This window comes from Bufo gargarizans, chromosome 10 (assembly GCF_014858855.1).
Source record: "Bufo gargarizans isolate SCDJY-AF-19 chromosome 10, ASM1485885v1, whole genome shotgun sequence".
Taxonomy (NCBI): Eukaryota; Metazoa; Chordata; class Amphibia; order Anura; family Bufonidae; genus Bufo; species Bufo gargarizans.
In genome coordinates this window covers 70,398,289-70,411,641 of record NC_058089.1, presented here as the reverse complement: position 1 = coordinate 70,411,641, position 13,353 = coordinate 70,398,289, and positions in this window count along the sequence as shown.

The following is a 13,353-nucleotide window of genomic DNA, read 5'->3' as shown; positions in this document are numbered from 1 at the left end:
TCATACCAACTGTGAAGCATGGAGGTGGAAGTGTCATGGTTTGGAGCTGCTTTGCTGCAGCAGGACCTGGTCAGCTCACCATCATAGAATCCACGATGAATTCTACTGTGTATCAGAAGGTGCTTGAAGAACATGTGAGACCATCAGTTAGAAAATTAAAGCTGAAGCGGAACTGGACCATGCAACATGACAATGACCCAAAACATACTAGTAAATCAACCAAAGATTGGCTGAAAAAGAAGAAATGGAGAGTCCTGGAATGGCCAAGTCAAAGTCCAGATTTGAATCCCATTGAGATGCTGTGGGGTGACTTGAAAAGGGCTGTACGTGCAAGAAACCCCTCAAACATCTCACAGCTGAAAAAGTTCTGCATTGAGGAGTGGGGTAAAATTTCCTCAGACCGATGTCGAAGACTGGTAGATGGCTACAAGAACCGTCTCACTGCAGTTATTTCAGCCAAAGGAGGTAACACTCGCTATTAGGGGCAAGGGTGTCCTATCTTTTTCCTCAGTTAGAATAGGCATTTTTGTAGAATGACATTTACAGAAGATCTTGAAAAGACTTTTCTTCAGTTTTCTTTGTTTAGTTGGATTACTTTAATCTCTCTGTATTGTTGAAACGGAGATGAAATAACCTTTTATTAAAAATGTTACAAAAAACCACATGCTTTCAAAGGGTGTCCTAATTTTTTCACATGACTGTATATTAAACTTGAATTTAACACTTGCAGATCTGGAAAATACAGTTTTTTTTTTTAAATGGTGTTTTTTTTTATATCCCCAGAAAATGATGGGTGTATTTCTACCTTAAATTGCACACTGACTAATCCAGATGTTGTAGTTTGCCCAAAAAAATTGTAAATTTGCAATGTCCCAAAAGCTCAGATGCAGTGCTGGTGCACTGAGCTTGCATAAAAAGGCTGTGGCTGCCGCCACTACCCACCTAACTAACAGAATGATAAAAGTTATTTATTTTTCTGGTCATTGACCTCAGGACAGGGTAAAACGATTGTGTCCTGCACCCACACAACTATTTCTAGGTTGATCGCTGAGTTAGATTCTCTCCTATTCTCTCTCTGAAATAACAAGTCTAGCAGCATCCTCTCCCTATACTTGTAACAGCAGAGCGATGTGCATCGCTACGGGACTCAAGCTTATATAGAGCCTGGGTCACATGTTGCTCTGGCCAATCACAGTCATGCCATTAGTAGACAGTTAACCGCTTGTTAATTGGCTGCTGTGTAGCCTTTCAGAAAAGCGCCAAGAAAGCGCCGAACACCGAACCTGAATTTTTACAGAAATGTTTGGGTTCGGGGTCCAAAAATTCTAAAGTTCGGTACGAACCCGAACTTTACAGTTCGGGTTCGCTCAACCCTAGACGTTATATCTCCCTAACAGCACACTGGGTAAATGCAGTGGCGGCTGGGCCTGAGGCCGATAGCAGTTTGGCGCATGTCCTTCCACCACCGAGGATTGCAGGGTGCTTAAGTTTGCCTCCTGTTGCTTCCTTCTCCGCTTCCTCATCCTCTACCGGCTCCTTATCCGGTCAGCGTAACACCTTCACCACCAAATTCAGCACAGCCAGGGGTAAACGACAGCAGGCAGTTTTAAAACGTATCTGTTTAGGGGACATGTGAGACCTGTGTTCCTTGTTGCGCTGTTTTTTGTTTTTTTTTGTAATTCTTTATTATTTTTCCTTCAACAGGACACACAATACATTCAGAGTGTACATCTCTGAACACACAAATAACAAAGTAAGGCTCTGCAAGTGCCATAGACAATTCAATCACAAACATAGGGCAATATGCGACAAATGGGATTAAGGCGGCTCAACTGCTCAGTAGAATGGCTGAGGTGCTGAGCTGCTGGTTTTGACTCACCCAGTCAAAAAGGAGAAGATTTAGAATAAGAAGGTAGCAGGCACACTCATAAAAGGGATAAATATAGTGGTTTTTATTTAGTTAAAATACTAAATGTGTTAAAATTGGGTAGGTATGTTAGAAAAGGAGGTGGGTGTGGTGGTCTGTGCACTTGGTACGGGTGCCAGATGAGGGGTGACTGATATTAGGTGATCTTGGGGTAAATCCGTGGAGAAAAATGGGTGGTATTCAGTCCGTTGACGTAGGTGGTATGGTGTGGTGGAAAAAGAAAGGGATGGTCGAGAAGTAGAGTCTTTTGTGGCTGGCTCGAATAGGTGGGATAGCCTTTCCCAGTAGTTTTAAAGTGGTGTAGAATAAAATGAATTAAGCTAAAAGGGAAAAAAATATAATCGAATAATAGATGGAATAAAAAATGGAATAAAAATGGTAGCGCTAAAAAGGAAAAAATTTTAAAATGGTAGAGAGGTACTATACATTAAATATGTAACATATTGTCCCATAGGTAGCGCTTAAAACAAAATTGCAGTAGATAGAGAGTGGTGCTGTTCTGTATAATATAAGGTCTTGTTTTTCTGGAAAGATATATGGTTCCTGTGGGGGAGTTGGTGCTCTGGACCTCGGTGCGGCATCCCGCACTGTCTTGGGTACAGAGATCACTTACCCGCCATGTGGAGGTGTCTTCCTTCAGTGCTCCGACCAGTTGTTGCTTGCAGTTGGATTCTCCGGCTGTCGGCGTCCCTTGTGGTCTCTGGGCGCGTGCGCGCTTGTAGTTAGGTATGTGATGTCCACGTGACCTAGTGTTGGTCGCGTGATCGGGATCTGCCAGGCCGGTTTGGAAATAGCAATAGAGCTGGGGGAGCGCTTTCACTTCTATATCTGTTATCACTGCTCCGTTGGCAAAAATCCTCCGTACTCCTTAAACGCGTTTTGGGACTACACTTGGTCCCTTCATCAGTAAGTGGAGGACTTGCGGCGTCTGTCTGGAATTTATTGGCTGACCCGTTTTGAGTTAATTAATTGATTTAGGGTACAGCCCATCATTTAGGGTTAATTGGAGAGTGGATTGTTCTTTACTTAATTGAAGTGATTGTTTCATTCTAGAACATCAAGTTTTGGTAATATGGGACCAGGAATAAGGTCCAATAAGAAATGATGTAGTTTATGGTAAGGGTAAAAATTGACCTTAATGATTGAATAAAGAATTGGGGTAGGATAAAAGATTGGGATAGGATATATATTTTTGGGATAAGATGAAAATTCTTGAGATAAGGTATTTGGTTTAGGGGGAAATAGTTGGGGATAATTGGAGATGGTGGCAAAGCGCTGACAGCCTTGGGGTACAATTGCATCCGGTGTGTGTGTTGTATGTAGCATCCTGGTGGGGATGAGACTAGTGTGCATATTTTAGAGTACATGAGTCTAGTATGGGTATATGTGTGTATCTGTGTTCATGTGTGTGTGTGTGTATATGTAGTGGATAATGTGGTTGACATCTTGGAGTATAGTTGTGTCCAGTGTGTGTGTTGTATCAATTTAGTAAGGATGTAACTAGTGTGCATATTTTTGAGTACATAAGTCTACTGTGGGTGTGTATGTGTATTTATGTATCTATATATACGTATATGTAACGTATATTGTGGCACATGGTGGTATATCTGAATTGGTCTGTTGATCTCAACTTTCATTTGTTCATTTTGTGGGTGATGGGTAAATCTTGTTTGTTTGTCCCATGTGCTTGATTGGGGATAGTGACGCATTATGTCAGTGGGACTTTGAGGATCTTGTAGATGTCCCATTCTATTTATGGGCTATAATTTACGGTTAGTTGTAAATTTGGGCATTGTGTGTATTCTATATATTTTGTGTATTTTTTGTATTTTTCTTTCTGGTGAATCTTGGTGATTGGTCTTGTATTTTAATGATATTGTATTGGTGTTGGTCCAGGCGGTCTGGTATTATGGTCTAGGGTGTGGGAGAGAAACTGGCGTGTATTAAAATGGAGCATGGACTCGCTAGTTGCTCCACGTCTGAGTGGCATGCATGAACAGTACAACACTGGTCCGTAGTAATAGACCCAGCGTTGACTGGATGGGGGCCCTCAGACTGTGGGGCAAGGCGTAACGCCACATTCAATCCACCTAGTAAGATATTTATAGTGGTGTTGTATTGGGCTTCTATTGATGTTGGTCCAGGCGGTCTGCGGTCCTATATTCAGGTCTAGGATATAGGGGACTGTCATGTATTGGAATGGGGCAGAGACTCGCTGGTTGCTCCACGTCTGAGTGGCAGGTAGGAACAGTAAAACACTGGTCCGTATAACAATAGACCCAGCGTTGACTGGACGGCTACAAAAGACTTCTCGACCATCCCTTTCTTTTTTCACCACACCATACCACCTACGTCAACGGACTGAATACCACCCATTTTTCTCCACCATTCTCCACGGATTTACCCCAAGATCACCTAATATCAGTCACCCCTCATCTGGCACCCGTACCAAGTGCCCAGACCACCACACCCACCTCCTTTTCTAACATACCTACCCAATTTTAACACATTTAGTATTTTAACTAAATAAAAAACCACTATATTTATCCCATTTATGAGTGTGCCTGCTACCTTCTTATTCATAGGGCAATATGCATTCACTAGTACAGAGCAGTCAAAATACGCAATCAATATACAATAGCATACATAATCAATCCTCCTACGTAGAACTAAGAGGAACTGGCCAATCTGAACAGCAGACGACCAAGTGTCCCCTTCAATTGACTCACCAGGTACCATTCCGTGAGTGTGAACGGCCTCATAATTAGCTGTATCTCTGAGTTCGACATACAATGCTCAAGAAACGGTTTCCATTTCTGAAACAACCCTTTAGCCTGTCGTTCCTTCGCCGCAAGAGAGTTTAACCTTTCTATATGTAAAACATGTTTTAGTTGCTCTATTATGAACTGTAGCCCTGGAGTATCATCTTGAAGCCAGTTTTGCAGGAGACTGCGCTTCACTATCATGCATATAGCATGGAACAAGCGGGGTAACCCACCCTGTCCTACCTCCCCCTCCTCAAAGTGGAATAAATGCAATTTGGCGGACAATGGAAACTCCCTTCCCCAGATCCCTCAAACCAAGTTCCCCACTTCCTCCCACAACCTTTTACTCTTTGGACACGTCCAGATCCCATGGAATAAATCGGAGAACCCTATTCCACACTTCGGGCAACTTGTAATCCTGTCTGGTTTAGCTGGATGAGGGGGAATATTAAAACCATAGATAGCTCTATACATAAGTCAAACCTGAGTGTCCCTCCAGGACTCATTAATTATATGTCTCCTAACTACTTCCCACCCTTTCACTATCTTTGGTTCAATGTCACCATCATCCAGTTGCTCCGCCCATTTATGGAAACATTTATTCCTATCCCTAGTCCCATCTTCTTTCCTCATATCAGCGTAGATCGTAGAAATCGAGACCCTCCCACCTCCTAGGTCTAAGATCTTATCCAGGATTTTTCTACGCACCTCCTTTTGCACCAGCACCAGCTTATTTATCACCGCCTCCTTCACTTGAGACCACTGAATAGTTTGAAATGATGACAACGAGAACTTTGCAATCAATTCTTCTCCAGTCAGCCACCTAGGTTCCGAGTCATGTAATAAATGTTTCACATACAAAATCCCTTTCCGCCTCCATTCCTCAAAACATTTGTTCCTATTACCCTGTGGGAATTCAGGATTGTTCCATAGTGGAAGATGCTTGGAGATTCTGTACGACAACCAGTACTTTTTCCTAAGAATCCTCCATGCAGCTATTGTGTCCTTAAACAATAAAGACTGCTTAATCCATATTGGAATCACCTGCAACCTCGAATGCAGCAACGCCACCGGAGACCAGGGAGCACAGAATTCCTTTTCCAACAGTAACGCTGAATAAAAACTAGAGCCATTGATCCAGTCACAAACATGCCTTGCCATGCACGCCAAATTGTAATTCCTAACGTCAGGAAATGCTATCCCTCCCTGTTCAATTCCCTTCACCAGGGAACGCATTGGTATCCTAGGTCTCTTACCATGCCACAGAAAGAGTTTGAACGCTTTGACAATTTTGGAGACATCTTTATCTTTTAACAGAATGGGGATAGTCTGCATAGGGAAAAGTAATTTAGAAACTGACATCATCTTAATAAGATGATTACGCCCCAGCAACGACAGCGGCAGATCATGCCATCTATGTAGTTCTTTAACTATTTTAGTTAGTAACGGGTCATAATTAAGTCTATATATAGACTCGGGAGTGGTCCCTACTTTAATCCCCAAATAAGTTATGTAAGAACGGGCGATTGGTATACCCTCTAGGTCATTTCCCATCACCCTCTGCCCCCCGCCCTTTAAAAAATGTATCTCACTCTTTGATTTATTTATCTTCAACCCAGAAAGAAGACCAAACTCCTCTAACGCCTCAATAATCCTCTCAATATCCCTTTTAGGGTTAGATAAGAAAAGCAAGATATCATCGGCAAACAAAGCCGTACGTAGCTGCTTCTTACCCACCCCTAAACCCTCAAATAAATCTTCTGAGTCCAGCCATCTAGACAATGGCTCTATAGCCAAGTCAAACAAGAGAGGAGACAGAGGGCAGCCCTGCCTAGTTCCTCTTTGTAACAAGAAAGAATCAGATATACAACCCCCTGTGCAGACCCTTGCCCTTGGACCCAAATATAACCCATCTAAGAGCGTACGAAACATCCCTTTAATGCCCGCCGAATCCAGAGCAAGACCCAGCCATTTCCAGTTAATGCTATCGAAAGCCTTTTCCGCATCTAAAGTGAGAATGGCTGGGTCCTGTCCCCGGCAGTCCACTTTTCCGGCCACAGAAAGGGCTAATAACACTTTCCTTAAATTGGTGACAGCCGCCCTACCTTTAACAAAACCCACCTGTGCAGGGGAGATCAAAGAGGGAAGAACAACGGCCAAACTGTTGGCAAGCAATTTTGATAGGATTTTACGGTCATGGTTAATTAGGGATATTGGCCTATAAGACGTCAAATTTTCCGGGTCTTTCCCAGCTTTATGAAGTAACGTTATGTGAGCCGTATTCATCCGCTCCGGCAACATAGTCCCCTCAACTATAGAAGAATAAAGGGACGTCAAATATGGCACCACCTGAGCATCTAATGATTTGTAAAAGTCTGCCGTATACCCATCCGGGCCTGGGGCTTTACCAGAGGGAAAGGATTTTATAATTGCCTGTACCTCTGTTGCCGTCAATGGGGCGTTCAAAGTATCAAACTGTTCCACTGTCAGAGTTGGCAAGGAGATACGCTCTAAGAAGGCCCTCCCCTCCTCCACCCTATCCCCAGCATTTTGGTAGAATGTCTCCATATAGCGTTCAAACAACTTATTAATCTGTTGCGGTCTGTGCTCCCTGGTCCCATCTCCTCTCCTCACCACCTGGATGTGATTTAGAAGACGCCTACCTTTAGCCAAAGAGGCTAGCAGCTTCCCAGATTTGTTACCAAATCTTTGCAAACGGGCCTCCAGTTGAGATCTTTTTGAAATCTCTATTTTCTCCGCCCATTCATCAAAGTCTCTCTTAGCCGAGATCCAGTGTTCTTTAGCAATCTGGGTCTGGGCCAAGAGAAAATTACTATAAGCTTCCCTTAAACATGTACTAGCTTTTTCATACTGTTTCCTGGCTGTTTTCTTAATAGAGGAGACATACACCATCAACCTAACCCTAAGGACAACTTTGGCTGTTTCCCAGAATAATATCGGATCATTCACATGCTGCCTATTGTCATCAACAAATTCCATCCACCACCCTTTCAAGAGTTTTACAAACTCGTCGTCCTTTATCAAATAATTAGGGAACCTCCATATATACTCACTACCCCCATTATACACTTCCCTGATATCCATTAGGAGAGGAGAATGATCCGATATTACCATGTCCCCTATACCAATATCAGTCACTCTATGCAAAATCAGGACTGACACAAACAAATAATCAATTCTGGACCAACTCTTGTGCACATGTGAATAGTGAGTAAATTCCCGCCCTTGAGGATTAGAGACCCTCCACATATCCCTGAGAGACAACGACTCGGCAAAGTCCCCCAGAGAATGATGACGACTAATATCACTAGCAGACCTCCTATCCTCAAACTGATTCATTACGGCATTAAAGTCCCCCCCTACCACTTTTGCACCATGCGTATCCTGCAACATTCTAGCACATAATGAATCAAAGAAGACTTTCTGGCCCTGATTAGGTGCATAAATATTGTAAAGACTAAAATCCCCAAAAGGGCCAGAAATCTGCAAATGTATCACCCTACCTGCGTCATCCGCTTTTTCAGAGTTAACAGTATGTGACAAGTGACGACCTATTAAGACTAGGACTCCTGCTTTTCTGTCCACAGCCGCAGAGCCATATACCTCCCCCACTCACAACTTCTTCATCCTATGGTAGTCAGCCGTCGACTGTGGGTGGGTCTCCTGCAGCAAGGCAATATCCGCCTTCATTCTACGCAAGTGCCTCAGAACTTTCATGCGCTTATTGGGAGATATCAACCCCTTTACGTTCCACTAAATTATTCTCATAAATTGAATAGTTACGTAAGACCCACCTGTCGACAGAGAACCCCTCCCCACCTCTCCATCGTGGTTTGAATATTATCCGTTGAAGCACTGCCTCCCAGACCGACGGCACTCCATGATTCATCATACATTGATTGCTCACATATTGCCCCAAAACAGAGAAAAATAAGCCACATAAGAACCATGGCTAAGTAATGCAAATAAAACTTAAAACCGCTTACAAAAGACACCACAATCGGTTTAAGAACTCCCTTTTTTCTAGCATTAGACGCTTACCACCACCGCCTATTAGCTGATAATATCCAGAATCCCCAGACATTGTGAAATGTCCCTGTAAATATCCCTGTAACGACAGAAAGAGAAAAACCCTCCCACTCCATCCCCAAAGTCAGGGAAATGAGTCAGAGTATCCGAGACATAACCATACACTTGTATCACAGTCCTCCCGTCTTCCGTGCGATTTTTGCTCCCGAAGATTTTGGAAACTTATTCATCCTCTGTGGAAGAGACAAAGAGATTTGATGCACCCGGTGCCATCCGCTGCCTCCCGGACGCATGGTAGTGTCTTGAAGGTCCTCCACTGTATCGACAGTTCCCTGTCTACGATCCACTTGATTTCGCATAAACTCCTCCACCTCCATTGCATCCGTAAATTGTTTAGACCCACCGTCAGACAGCTGTATCCGCAAGGTAGCCGGGTAGGCTAACTGGAATCTGGTACCATTCTTATAAAGGCTAGTGCAAACAGGCCCAAAAGCCCTCCGTTTTTGCGCCACTTCTGCAGAATAATCAGCAAAAAGCAGGACTTTAGTCCCTTTCAGCATTAGAGGCTCCCGTCTTGCTCGGTAAGCCCGCAGAATGTCCTCCTTATCAGAGTAGTCCAAATACTTGCATATCGCCTGTCTGGGCCTCTGGTCCACTTTATTGTTAGCAGATGACACTTGATCTCTCCAGGGTCCCACTCTGTGAGCCCTCTCCACCTTCCTTCTTCCGCCCTGGAGTCCCAGATCCTGTGGTAATTCAATTTCGAAAGCGTGGCGAAGTTCTGCCACCGGCACCGATTCAGGTACCCCGACCAAGCGCAGATTACTGCGTCTGGACCTATTTTCAAGGTCCTCAACGCGGTCGTTCAACTTCTCTGCCAGCTGATATAAATCCTGCATCCTCTGTGCGGTGTCTGTCGCCTCCTCCTCCATGCAAGCCACCCGTTGTTCCACCTCGGACACCCTGTGATCCTGTAAGTCCACCTCCTCCTTTAATTTATTAAGTGCAGCATGCAGGGTAGTGGATAAAGAGGCTATGATATCGGGGGCTAATTGTTTTGCCACTTCAATGGCCAGAGTCTTTACATCTACCACCTTACCGGAGGTTTCAAAAAGATCTAGCTGCGTGTTAACAATCTGGGCATCTTGTTCTTCAGCAGATGCAGACTTCAGCGAGGGGGGAGGAAACTGCGCCATCTTGGGACAGGTCCCGTCCACACTGTCAGTGCCGGCTATCACCTGGGGAATAGATTTCTGTCCGCTTCTTAACAGGTAACACTCCATACACCCTCCAGGGCTCCACTTCACTAGCGGCGGCCCTCCGACAACTCACAAATAAGCGATGTTAGCAGATATATTCGGCGGTGGAGCGGAGCAGCAGTCTCCAGCATCTTTACATGCTCGCGCCAGAAGCCTGCGCTGTTTTGAGTACTCCACCAACATGGCCAGTGCCGACAACACTGTTCTCAGCATTACTATCCCACTTCTATGCCTCCTTGAAAAAACACTTCTGGCCATAATGGAAGAGGATGTGGCACAGGAGGAGGAGGAAGAGGGATTATTTCATAGGGTTTCCGGCCAGTCATTCACAAGTGGGTCAGAGGGTGGGTTCCTGCACCCACAAACACCAGGTACACAATTGTCAGTCAGAGCACAGTTCTGGAGGATGATGAGGTGGAGGATGAGGAGGAGGAGATGGAGGAGGCGGAACCATGTTCACAGCAGGGTGGCACCCAAACCAGCTCATGGCTATCAAATGGTACGTGGCTAGGAGGATACAGAGGACACAGACGATACACCTCCCACAGAGGACAGCTTGTTGTTCATTGCAATTACATGCTGCAGTGTCTCCGCAACGACCGCCGAGTTGCCCAAATTCTAACTTGTGCTGATTACTGGGTGGCCAGGCTGCTGGATCCCCGTTACAAGGACAACGTAACGTCTTTAATTCCGTCACTGGAGCGTGATGGTAAAATGCGCGAGTACATATATATTTTTTTGGGTTTAAGATTTCCTGCTAAGACGTTCCATATCAGCTAGTGGTGCTGATTGTTGTGGGGTGCTGACAGAGCTTTTTCACATTTCGGCCATGCTAACCCTGCCTTCTGATGTGCTGGTGGTGCCCCAGCTGGGAACCTGACAGCGGGGGGCACAGTGGAAGCATAAGGCGAAGGAAGAGGAGAAGGAATAGGTCACCAACGCACCTGGGGCAACACCAGCACCTCAGGAGGCAGGGTTAGCATAGCCAAAATGTGGAAAAGCTCACCACAACAACCAGCACCACCAGCTGATATGGAACGTCTTAGCAGGAAATTCAAAACAAAAAAAAACTAAAATTAAAACCAAAAACCAGTGTTGGCTACCTCGTCCTCCTCCACCGCCGCTTCCATCTACACCGCTACGTCTACCGCCTCCGCTACCTCTACCGCCTCCTTTTTTTAAATGTAATTTCACTAATTTGTCTGTTACATTTTCGGGATAAATTCACCAATTTTTGGCTGTGATATAACCCTGCTCTACCTAGTAGACAGGTTAATAAATGTCACTAATTTGTCTGTTACATTTTCAGGTGACATTCACCATATTTTGGCGGTGATATTTTCCTGCTCTACCTAGTAGACAGGTAAAAAATTTTACTAATTTGTCTCTTAGATTTTTGGGTGACATTCACCAATTTTTGGCTGTGATATACCCCTGCTCTAACTAGTTTACAGGCTAATAAATTTTACAAATTTTTCTGTTACATAGTTGGGTGACATTCACCAATTTTTGGCTGTGATATACCCTTGTTCTACCTAGTTGACAGGCTAATACATTTGACAAATTTTTCTATTACATTCTTGAGTGACATTTTAAAATTTTTGCCGTGAATAAACCACTGCTCTGCATAGGTGACAGGGACCGAAATTTTTAAAAATCATCTGTTTCATTGGTGGGTGACATTAACCCATTTCTGCCGATGAAAAACCCCTGCTCTACATAGGTGACAGGGACTTAAATTCCTAAAATTTGTCTTTAATTGGCCCTTTCATTCAATTCTTCCAGTTTAATAACTTGTCCCACATTTCCGCTCGATCACAATGCAGCCATTGACCTCCCTTGGATCTGGTCTCCCTTTCTCACGCTCCCCCTCCGGTGTGGAACCCTGATTCGCCGCTAACCGTGATCAACATGGTAGGCGCAGAAAAGAACATCGAAAGTTCATAGAGCAGATATCCAATTGGATCTTGGACATCAAGGGGACATGCGACCTGGTGAAGCAGTATGTGTGCACATGCCTCCACGTACTGACTGATGGGTCTGCCCCCTTCAACTTCTGGGTCTACAAATTGGGCATATGGCCTAAGCTTGCCCTTTACGCCTTGGAGGTGCTGGCCTGCCCTGCAGCCAGTGTATTGTCTGAACGTGTGTTTAGCATGGCTGGAGGGGGTTATATTTCCCAATGTTTTGGGGTGTACCCTAATTTAAACAAAAATAAATAAAAGTAAAACAAAAAAGCAGTGTAGGCTACCTCGTTCCTCCTCCACCAACGCTTCCACCTACACCGACACATCCACCGCCTCCTCAACCTCCAACTCCATATGGACCTCGTCCTTCAAGATCAAAATTATTATTTTTATGTATTATATGTTATTTTAAGTCATTTCCCTATCGACATTTGTTTGCAGAGCACATGCCATGCTCTTAACCACATTTTGCTGCCATTTACAGCCCTCTAGCCCTTTCCATTACTTTTTTACAGCCATTTTAGTGCTCAAAAGTTCGGGTCCCCATTGACTTCAAAGGGGTTCAGGGTTAAGTTCGGGTCCCGAACTCAAACTTTTTTGTGAAGTTTGGCCGAACCCGTCGAACCCTTACATCCAGGTGCCCGCTCAACTCTACAAGTAAATATGTGGCTGGAGATAGATTACACGGTCATTGGAAATCAATTTTACAGCAGGTCAGTGTACTACAGGCCCCAAAAATTATGCATTCAGGGTACATAAAAGAATAAGTAAGTATGTGGCTGGGGGTATATTACACGCTAATTGGATATCAATTTTATAACAGGCCAGTGTACTATAGGCCCCAATTTAATCTCGTGGAGGTACCAGACTGGTTGTCGGCACAACAAGAATGGAGAAGTGGTCCTGTACCCGGGACTATTTATAGATTTTTGGGACAATATTTGCTTCTTTTTTTTTTTTTTTTTTTTTTTTTATAAGATTTTGGTTCTCTGCTCCCTTTTCCTTGCTTTTTGCTTTTTGTCTTTGCTTTCATTGCTCTCTTCTTCCCTTTATTCCTCCTCTACTTCCTCCTCACATGAATCACATGACTTTTGTTTCTATTTTAGACTAGATTTATGCTGTATTGGATCCCTTAATGTGAAGGGTCTGCATGACCCAGGGAAAAGTTCAATATTAATGGGAACCTTAAAAAAAGAGCTACATATAGCCTTTATCCAAGAGACTTATTATACTGTACAGCATCAGTTTAACTTGAATGATAGGAACTTCCCTATAGCTTATCATAGCTACACTACCAACTTAAGATCAAAGGGTACAAGAATATTGATTACACATAGTATACCTAGGCAGCATAAATAAGCATATAAAGATATACTATGTGTAGA